The sequence below is a fragment of the Papaver somniferum genome, chromosome 5, assembly GCF_003573695.1.
Source record: "Papaver somniferum cultivar HN1 chromosome 5, ASM357369v1, whole genome shotgun sequence".
Classification (NCBI taxonomy): domain Eukaryota; kingdom Viridiplantae; phylum Streptophyta; class Magnoliopsida; order Ranunculales; family Papaveraceae; genus Papaver; species Papaver somniferum.
Window position 1 is genome coordinate 138601868 of NC_039362.1, and position 10197 is coordinate 138612064.

Below are 10197 nucleotides of genomic sequence, written 5' to 3' on the forward strand. Positions count from 1 at the left end.
CAAAAGGGAAGATTCTCAAGAATAAACAAACTAGGTGAAATCAGATTTCAACCACCGGTAGTCAATCAAATCAATCGAAAACAAAAGATAAACCAAAATTATCTAGTTCCCCACACGCTAGAGCTTCTCAATCCCAAAGAAGACTTTAAACTCAGCGGCCGTAAGAGATTTCTCCTAATTAGGTTACTTTCCTCTCCGAATAGGCAGCTACACCAGTAAAACAACAAAAGAGGAAGTCTGTTGTTACGAAGGATTAGTTTGCTAGAAAGGCAAACTTCAAGTATTTATAGACAAGGAAGTTTGGACACCAAGGAATTTCTAAAACCGAAAATATTCTCAAGATATTCATTAAAGAACAAATTCGGTTTCATAATTCCTGGGAATTCTCTATCCAAAAATAATTATCGAAATCTCTCGGAAAATCTAATTAGTAAATGCACATTACTAATTCTGGAATTTCCCTACAAAATGAAATTAATAACCTTAATTAAAAGATTCTTAACTTACTTATGTTTCGATCCTGGGATTCTCTTCCCTTAGACGTCAAGGAATATCTTTGAACAATTAAAGAAATAAACATTCACAACACGTGTTCAAAGTATGTCGACATCTTTACTTTGTAAGTTCTCTTTCACACTTACAACCTTGAAACCGATTTTCCACACTTCCAAACAAGTTTAGAATTGGTTCATCTGACTTTCAAGAACTATCTGATTGATCAAACCAACATTCAATCACAATCATGGGTTTAACGGTTCTACCAAAACAAGTTTCGGTTCTACCTCCATGTGAGTATTGTGCATAGTCATACAAGGATCGGTTCCCCTTGTGATGTACTGCACCTCTTACTAGGATCGGTTCCCCTCTCCCATATTTTATCAGACACACAAACCTGATCATACCATCTCAAGTAAGGCTGCACATGGTCTGGTACGGTCCGGTTCTCTTATGGAACCGGTACCTCATTTTGAGGAACGGTCCTTGTACCTGTACCTGGAGTTGTACCGGTCCTTGTACCTGTACCTGGAGTTGTACCGGTCCTCCGGTACCGGTCCGGTGCAACACCGGTACCGAGTTTTTACCTATTCTAGTTACAATTACGTAATTAAAAACTTGTAGATAACCAAAAAAAAGATATGCAATTTCATAGTTCTGTATCAGCTAACAAACATTCATTCAATTATAAAAATCAATGGAAGAAAGATCTATCTTATCCATGGTTTTTCTCGCCTAAAACTAAGTCAAATCAATTCAAATCAGTTAACAAGCATTCACTGCTTCATGGTTTTTCCCTGTAAAGCATACATTCACAATAACAACATTCTTCTTGTTTTCTTCTTCAATTTCAGCTCAAATCCAACTCTCTATTTCTGTAATTCGAGCAGCATACCTCCACCAGTCACCTGTATAACTAACAGACCATTACCAATTCACGTTCTCCACATCAAACTCTACCAGATCCATCTACACTTTCCGATTAATTTGTTTCCACCAGCTGCTGTCTCATCTTTCACCAAATCAATATTTCACTGAAACTCAATCTGGAATCTGGACACTATAAACAGCCCCCAAAAAGTTAGATAAACACAAAACAAAGATCAAACAAATCTAACCCATTTCACAATTACCTGTTATTATTTAATTTCAACGAAATCAATCGATTCAATCAATGATATTCCAAATTGATCTCAAACAAAACCCTAAATCAAACATGCAATTAAGAACCCTATGTTCAATCAGATAGATCAATCATATAAAATCAATTACAAACAACAGCAGACCACCCATATTTATGTTCTTCTCGACTTAATTCGACACCACCAGCAGAAACCCAGGCTTGATTTCCTTCTCAATTTAACAAATCTCATCGAGAACAGCAGATCCAATCTACTTCTCGTCTTTGCTTTTCTTCTCCACTGAAATCTCAATCAATTCCTTCCTCGTTCAGTTACCTCCACAAAACTATCTCATCTTCATTAATCACTCATCTAAAGTTGCTCTTCTCGATTCCTCCCTCTAATTCTTTCTTACAGTACCCTAGCCTCCATGGATAAGAAGAAGAAGAAAAAATAAGAATAACGAGTGAAATCAGTTCCTCGATATATATGACTCTCTGTACCTAAAGTGGACGGCTGTGATTAAGATATGATCAAAATATCAACGGCTGGTACTAACCGGTACTTATAGTCTGGTACATGACGGTATTTCTCCCAGAACCGGTGCTTGTACCGGTCTAAGCCGGTTCTTAATCTCATGTTCCGGTCCCTGTACCGGTTACTCCGGTCACTGTACCGGTTCGGTTCCGGTCCGGTATTTTCGGTTCCAGACCGGTACAGGTCCTCTTGACCGTTCCTGTGCAGCCTTAATCTCAGGTGATTACTTAAGATTGGTTTTACTAATAAAAGTTATACCAATACATAAGTCAGGCCTTTGTGAATAGTTCTACCAAGAACACAAACAAGTTGTGAGCGGTTATACTCAATCACACATATTGGTTGTTCATAAGCTATGCAATGAATAACAAAACCAATAACACCTGGCAATTTCTTTTTCGGTTCACAAACAAGTTTATGAACCTACTTCCTTAGAACACATGTAAACATTGTTCCTAGGATGAAATCCTCACCTCATACCCATACATAATCACAATAGCATTCAAATGATTATGGAGATGTCTTATCTACAGAGTCTAATGGTTAAGCAATAAACCTCGTATTGTATTCCTTAATATTACGTCTATCTAGAGTTCAAATATGCTTTGCAGTTATGTTTTCAATATGCACGACTTGAAAGATACGTTAGGGAATGAAACAATTCAAGTCAAATATCACTAACCTCAAGTGGAAGGATGATTGTTGTTTGTAATGTCTCATATCCTAATACTTTCAAGCCAACCTGTACGAAGTTGACTCTAGTACATAATCAAGCTCTTAACATCATTTTTGATTCATTAAAATATGACAACCAAAATTGACATACCAACGCTTGGTGGATTCAACCGAGCAATGCTCTAACAATTTATTTCCGCAATAGTGGCAAACATAAGGAATGTTCTTACCTCGACCCGTGTGTGCTGACTTTGGAGGTTGGTATACTTTGGTCTTTTGAACCTTAACTTTTTCCATTAGTATAAACCTTTTGTTCAGAAGTATCATAGCCTTGGCAAATTTTACCTCTTTGCTAATACTTGGAGCATTTATTCCCTTATATCCTAATCCTCGTGTATCAAGATGATTTTTACTTGCTCCTAGCATTGTGGTTAATTTTCTTGAACTAGTATTGAAAATTTTCAAGTCATCTTCCAACATCTTGATTTTATCAAGAGAAGCAGTTAAATCAGCCTCAAGGCGTTTTTCTCGAGCGAGATAAACGCTTTCTCTGTCATTAAAACTTGCTTGTTGAGAGTTAATCCTTGCTTCAGTTTCTGTAATTTTCTCTTCCAACAATAAGTATTTTTGATAAAGATTATCACATTCAAGTGACTTCATATGTAGGTTTTCCTCAGAATCCTTGAGGATCGATTCGTTAGAACGATTCGAAATATAAACACATGCATAACATTTTCTTAATTTCTTATTTGCACGACAGAGATTAGTCAGAAAAGGTGTAACATGAGAAGTTGTCATCTTTTTATTTCCCAACGAATTCAAAAGCATAATATACTCTGAGACTTCCTCGTCAACATCTCTATCAATATCAGAATCACCTTCATTAAGAGAATGTTTAGATATTGACATAGATGTGACAGTTCTTTCAGGTGAATCCAAGCTTAGAGAATGTTTAGATATTTACATAGATGTGACAGTTCTTTCAGGTGAATCCAAGCTCTGGTAATTTATGAACTGGTACGTAATTAGAGATAGACTCGTCCATTTCATCAGATTGCTTCAAACACATACTTATGAGGTCTTAGCGTGTTTGCCTGCTCTAATACCAATTGAAAAAGCTGGGGTATAACAACCACACCCAATATTTAGCTTACAATCTGTATGGACTAACTCCAACATACTTTCAAGAGAATCAACTAGACAGTCAAACTCAATCTTAAGAAAAGTATATCAAAGAGTTATATCTTTTTTTTTGATAAAAAGAAATTTATTGAGATTTAGCAGGGACTGTGATCTTTTGCCAGAAGGCTACAGAAACCTGAATCAAAGTTTTCATAAGAAAAAACTGACACTACTGTTTGCCTAATATGTTTTGCAACAATATCTGCCACTTGATTATCATCACGACTTACATGAATAAACTCACAAAACAAAAAACTAGAGATTAAGTGTTTGATCTCTTTTATTAAGTTTATATTTTCCAATTGAATGAGTAATATGTTCCCATTAATGGTGTCAATGAACAGCTTCCCATCAGCTTCAATTTGAATGCTTGCATAGTTTAGTTCCTTAGCCCAAGAGAGTGCCTCCCTAACTGCCATACATTCTACTGCTGCTGGATTCAGTGCTCCATCTCCATTGCTCCCTTTGATTCCAAGGCATGAACCTGTGTGATCCCACAGCACAATACCAATGCCAAAAATATTAGAATCATGAATATATGAGCCATTAACATTAAATTTAACCACACCAACAATAGGAGGTTTCTAATTAGAAGTAGGGTTACTAGCATTTAAAATTACAGACTGGGATAGATTAATGCAATGCATATGGGAAGCTATGTGGTAGTGAATTGCATGCACAGTAGTGTGAGGGTTTAGAGTTACTCCCTGAAATACGACGTCAAATCTATCTTTCTATAATATCCAAGTACCAACCATTATTGTAATTAGCCATCTTTGATCATGGGAATTATCTGCAGAGGTAAACCAACTGATGATCCAATCTGAAATTGTATTACAGTTTTCTCTAATAATATCTATGTTGATATTAATACCTCTCCACACTTCCCTTGCATGTCTACATGCAAAAATGATGTGTTCAATATCTTCAAAACCATGGCCGCAAATATCACAATGAGTTTCAGTTTCTGGATTGAATTGAGCCCTCCTACTTTTGGTAGTGTTGATTCCTCTAATACATTTCCAAATAAACAGTTTGACATGATGTGCAGCTTGAGTCTTCCACAACGCTTTCCAGATTTTAGGATTAATACTTACTCCATTAACTTGAACTTCATTGTTACTTTGAGTCAGTAATTGGTATGTGCTCTTTACTGAAAAGACACCATCTTTAGAGGGCATCCATAACATCACATCATCCTTTCTGCAGTCAATGAATAAGGATTGTATTCTCTGAGAAGTATCTGCATCAAACAATCTGTCAAGCAGGTTTTGATTCCATTGATTTGAATCAGGCATGTATAACTCAGATACAACTTGATAAAACCTGTGAAGATCATTTAAGAGAATTGGTGGATGCTGCATTCCTGATATCCACTTGTCTTTCCATATTTTTGTTCTCTTGCCATTATTTATCTCCATGAAGTAATTTTTCTTAACAACTTCCACTCCTTTTGTAATGCCATTCCAAGTATATGAACAACTCTTGACTGAAGTATTTTGAGGAAGAAGATCTCCTTGTTTGAAGTATTTACTTCCTAGCACCCGTGACATTAAACTTCTTGAATCACTACAAATTCTCCAAGAAAGCTTTGTAAGAAATGCTAAATTTAGCTTCTCCAAGTCTCTAAAAGCTAGACCACCTTGTTCTTTGGACTTACACACATTTGTCCAGGCTATAGGAGTAGAACCTCTATTATTGTTGTAACCCCAGAAGAACTTTCTTTCAATAGTGGTGAGTTGCTGAATGAGATTATTAGGAAGCTTGAATGTTCCCATCTGGTAGACAGGGACTGAGTTAAGTACATGTTTAATCATAGTTCCTCTCCCTTTCTGTGATAGAGAAGTACTTGACCAAGAAGAGAATCAATTCTCAAAATTTTATTTAATGGATTTAAAGGATTCCTATTTTGAATGACCAAGAATTAATGGTGAACCAGGATATTTTTCCTTTTAATTCATGACTTTAACTCCCAGAATTTGAGTTAGAGCAGCAACCACTTCTGGTTTTGTTTTCTTACTATAATGAACTGCAGACTTATTGATTGCTTGACCTGATTGAGAGCTGAAGTTTTGAAGTAATTCTAACAAATTGTTAACTGAAGAAATGTTTGCTTGAGTAAAGATCAAGCAATCATCTGCAAAAAGCAGATGATTAATGGCTGGAGAAAGAGTAGCCACTTTAATGCCTTTAATGGAATTATCATGAAGAGCATTAGTCAGATGTCTAGATAGATATTCCATATATAATATAAATATATAAGGTGAAAGTGGATCACCTTGTTTAATACCTATTGTGGGTTTGAATTCTTCACAAGGAGTGCCATTAAGAAGGACTGATAATGAAGTAGTACCAATGCACTGATAAATCAAATCACAGAAGTCATTTGAGAAGCCAAAATATTGAAGTACATTGATTAAGAAAGACCATTCTAACCTGTCAAATGCTTTTGACATATCAAGTTTTAAAGCTAGCCACCCTGTTTCACCTCTCTTCTTCTTCATAGAATGTATTATTTCTTGTGCAGTAACTGTGTTGTCACTTGTAAGTCTTCTAGAGACATAAGCTGCCTTAAATGGAGAAATAATTTTTTCCATGATGGGCTTCATTCTGTTAACCAAAACTTTAGAAATGATCTTGTAAGATGTGTTACACATACCAATAGGTCTAAAATCACTTGCACAAGTAGCTTTCTTCTTCTTAGGAATGAGATATATATGTTTTGTTGATCTGCTTGAGTATATGCTTGGTTTCAAAGAATTTTTTAACCATCATGCATACATCTTATCCAACAATATGCCATTGACTCTTGTAAAATCCTTCTTGAAATCCTTCAGGTCCAGGAGCACTCCAACTTTCCATGCTTTTAAGAGTTCCATGTATTTCATCAATGAAAGGTATTTTTGTTAAAGCCAGATTGCCTTCATATTTGATAATGGAAGGAATGACAGTGTATAAGCTCTCTACAAGACAAGGATTAGTAGTAGTACTAATGGACTTGAAATGGTGAGTCAGATGAGCTGAGATATATTTTCTTGTGAGTATCCAAGAATTATCATAATCTTGAATGGCATCTATATTATTTATGGTTTTCTTCTTATTGACTTTGGTGTGTAAATACTTGCTGTTATTGTCCATGTCCTTGATGAAGTGTTCTCTTGATTTTTGTTGATAGAAATCACTTTTAATCTTGTGCTATTTGCTTAGTTCTCTGTTGATATTGATAACTTCATGATTTAAGGTAGAATCTGGAGTCGTGGCTTGCATCAGAAAGCTTCATTTGCATTTTATCAACTTGCTGATTGATGTCTCCAAAATGCTCCTTACTCCACAAAGATAGCATTTTTCTAGTGATGTGCAGTTTGTTGACAAGTTGAAAAGCAGAAGAACCATGGATAGTAGCTTTCCAAGCATTAGCAATCACCGCAGAACAAGATTCATCATTAAGCCAGGTTAAAATTTTTTTGAAAGGTTTCCAACAGCTGGAGTTTGTGGTATTGGTGACTAACATAATTGGGCTATGGTCACTACCAACTTGATTGAGATGATAAAGCTTGCTATTTGGGAAATTAAGAGACCAACTAGAGTTTCCAAGGGCCATATCTATTCTAGATGTTTTGGTACCAGCGCCTAGATTGTTGTTTGTCCAAGTGTAGTTCTTGCCTACATAGCCTATATCCTCTAAACTACAGTTTTCTATAAGATTATTAACCCAGCCATCTGAAGAGGAAGACGGTTCACTCTCATTGTTAGTGATATGAAAGTTTAAATCTCCAAGAACTATCCAAGGATTATTATGTTCACAACTAATTATGTGGATGAAATTCCATTGGTCTTTTTCCTAGAATAGTTTGACTGACCATACATGCAAGTTAATAAGAACTCAGGTTTACTGAGATCTCCTTGAACCAGTACATTGAACATATTATAGGCCTTATCCACTATATCACATGTAAACCCATTTTTCCAAAGAATAACTAATCCACCTGAAAGGCCAATTTGTCTTAAAAAAGCACTGTTGGGGTAATGGTACTGCTTTAGAAGGGGTATGCACTTAGTTTAGTCTCACACAAGAAGATAATGTCTGGGTTTTGAGTTCTGATCAGATCTCTTATATGGTTCCTAGTATCAGGGTTTTTAAAACCTTGGACATTCCAAGAGAGAATTTTCATAACTACAACTGAGATTCGACAGCTATATGTGGAAGAGGAAACTTTAGTGATATGGACTGCAAAGTAGTAACACATATGAGTATTTAATGTGCATGCAAAGGAAGTACGTGAATTAATATTTATGCATGATTGACAAAATAAATGCCATTTGAGAATAAAAGATCTTCCTAGGAAAATGTAGCTATCAATTTTATGCAAAGGGAAGGAATTTTGTAAACTAGAATTAATGAGATTAGGATTTACCTGATTTTCCTTTTCTGCATTCACAGCTTTATTGTCCCCCTTTGTGATTCTTTGAGCTGTTTGAATGTTTGTGTTGGAAGCAAAAGCGACATCTTCATTGTTATCCTGAGACTTTCCATCTCCACTCATGACCCTATGTCTTTTTCCAAGTCTAGTGGATTCCTCATCTTCATCTGTTGCAGCATCTTTTAGAAGAAAGTCCATGTTAACTGCAATTCCATCTTTAGGTGGTACAAAAACAGTTGTTTTGACAAAATGTTTCTGATTCTTCCTCGCAGCTGGAGCATTTGAAGTCGATAATGGAACAATACTTTTCCTTATGTTACTTGTTTTGCCAAAGAAATATGTCTTTTCATGCGCCTTAATTAGGAAATTGGTAGCATCCTTACAAGCAACTTTGCAATGCTTTATAACATAGCATTCCGTGCAAATTCTAGGTGGTTGACGCTCAAAATAGAACTTGATCCAATGAGTAATGCCTGCATTTGAATTTCTTTCACTCCTCTTATTAAAGGATTGGTAAGATCGATGTTAACACAGACCTTAACTGGATCACTGCCTACAAGGATATATCAACTAGTAATATTTTAACCACTTCCCCCATTATTTCACCTATCTTTGTGACCGCAACAACATTCATTTGTTCTGGTAATAATCCTCTCAATTGGATCCAAATCTGTTGAAATCCCCAATGCTTTTCAGTGTAAACCATATCTGGGATATAGTCATGCACAACCAGAAGTTGTATATTGATACTCCATGGCCTTTCATTTATCACTCTGTTAAGGAGTGTCCAGTTGCTGAACTTGAAAATCATAGTGTTTGGATCTACTTCTATAATCCGAAGATATTCAGGAGTCATGAAAGGCCAAGTAAAGCCTATCCATTTTCAACAGTTTCAACACGCATACGCCCCTCAATGATAAATTTCCCTATAGAAGAAGCTTCCCATTTATCACTTTCTTCATCTCCCTCAGTGTCATTGTATGTGCAGATGGAGACTTCATTGGTATCTCCTAAATCAAGTAAGGGTTTTTTGAACTTGTCAGTAAGATTGGAAAAAAGATGTTTTTATTTATGGTTTAAGCAAGGAAGTTTATTGCAGGATATTGGAAGGAATATATAACTACAAGGATTGAGATTTGAGTTATTTTGAGAAAAGATAATATCATATAAATTAAGATAATTATCTTTTAATTTGATTGACTGAATATCTTTTTTAATATGGTAACATGGAAAATTATCTAAAGACCAGTCGATAAAGAGGTAACAGATTGTTGTTTGGTAACTGAAAAATTTGAATTTTGGAAAATTCAAAAAATAGCTCAGGCGGGATTTATGGTGGGATTGACTCGGTGAATCAGTGTAGAGATTCCATTTCTTCAAACTCTTCCCAATGATATCATCACAAACAAACTTTTCTATCAAACGACGGATAACAAGCTCTGCAAATGCGTAAATCACAAAAAAGATATAGGCAAACGCCATTAGAGACAACAAAGGATGTAAACACATATTGGAAAAACAGTGAGAGATTAGTTCTTCATGCTAAACTTGAAAAATGAAAAAATTATTAAAAAATAGATAAAAAGATTTGAGAACTAAATTAAATGAAAATATAAACCAGAGAAGAGTAATTAGGTCATGAGTAAATGCATATAAGGTAGAAAGATTAAAAGAAAAGAGTTAGAAAATGAGATTAAAGAAAATTTGAATATTGCTGGGTTAACTCATCTGTGTCACCGATTTGCAGAGAAGAGAGAGAAAGAACT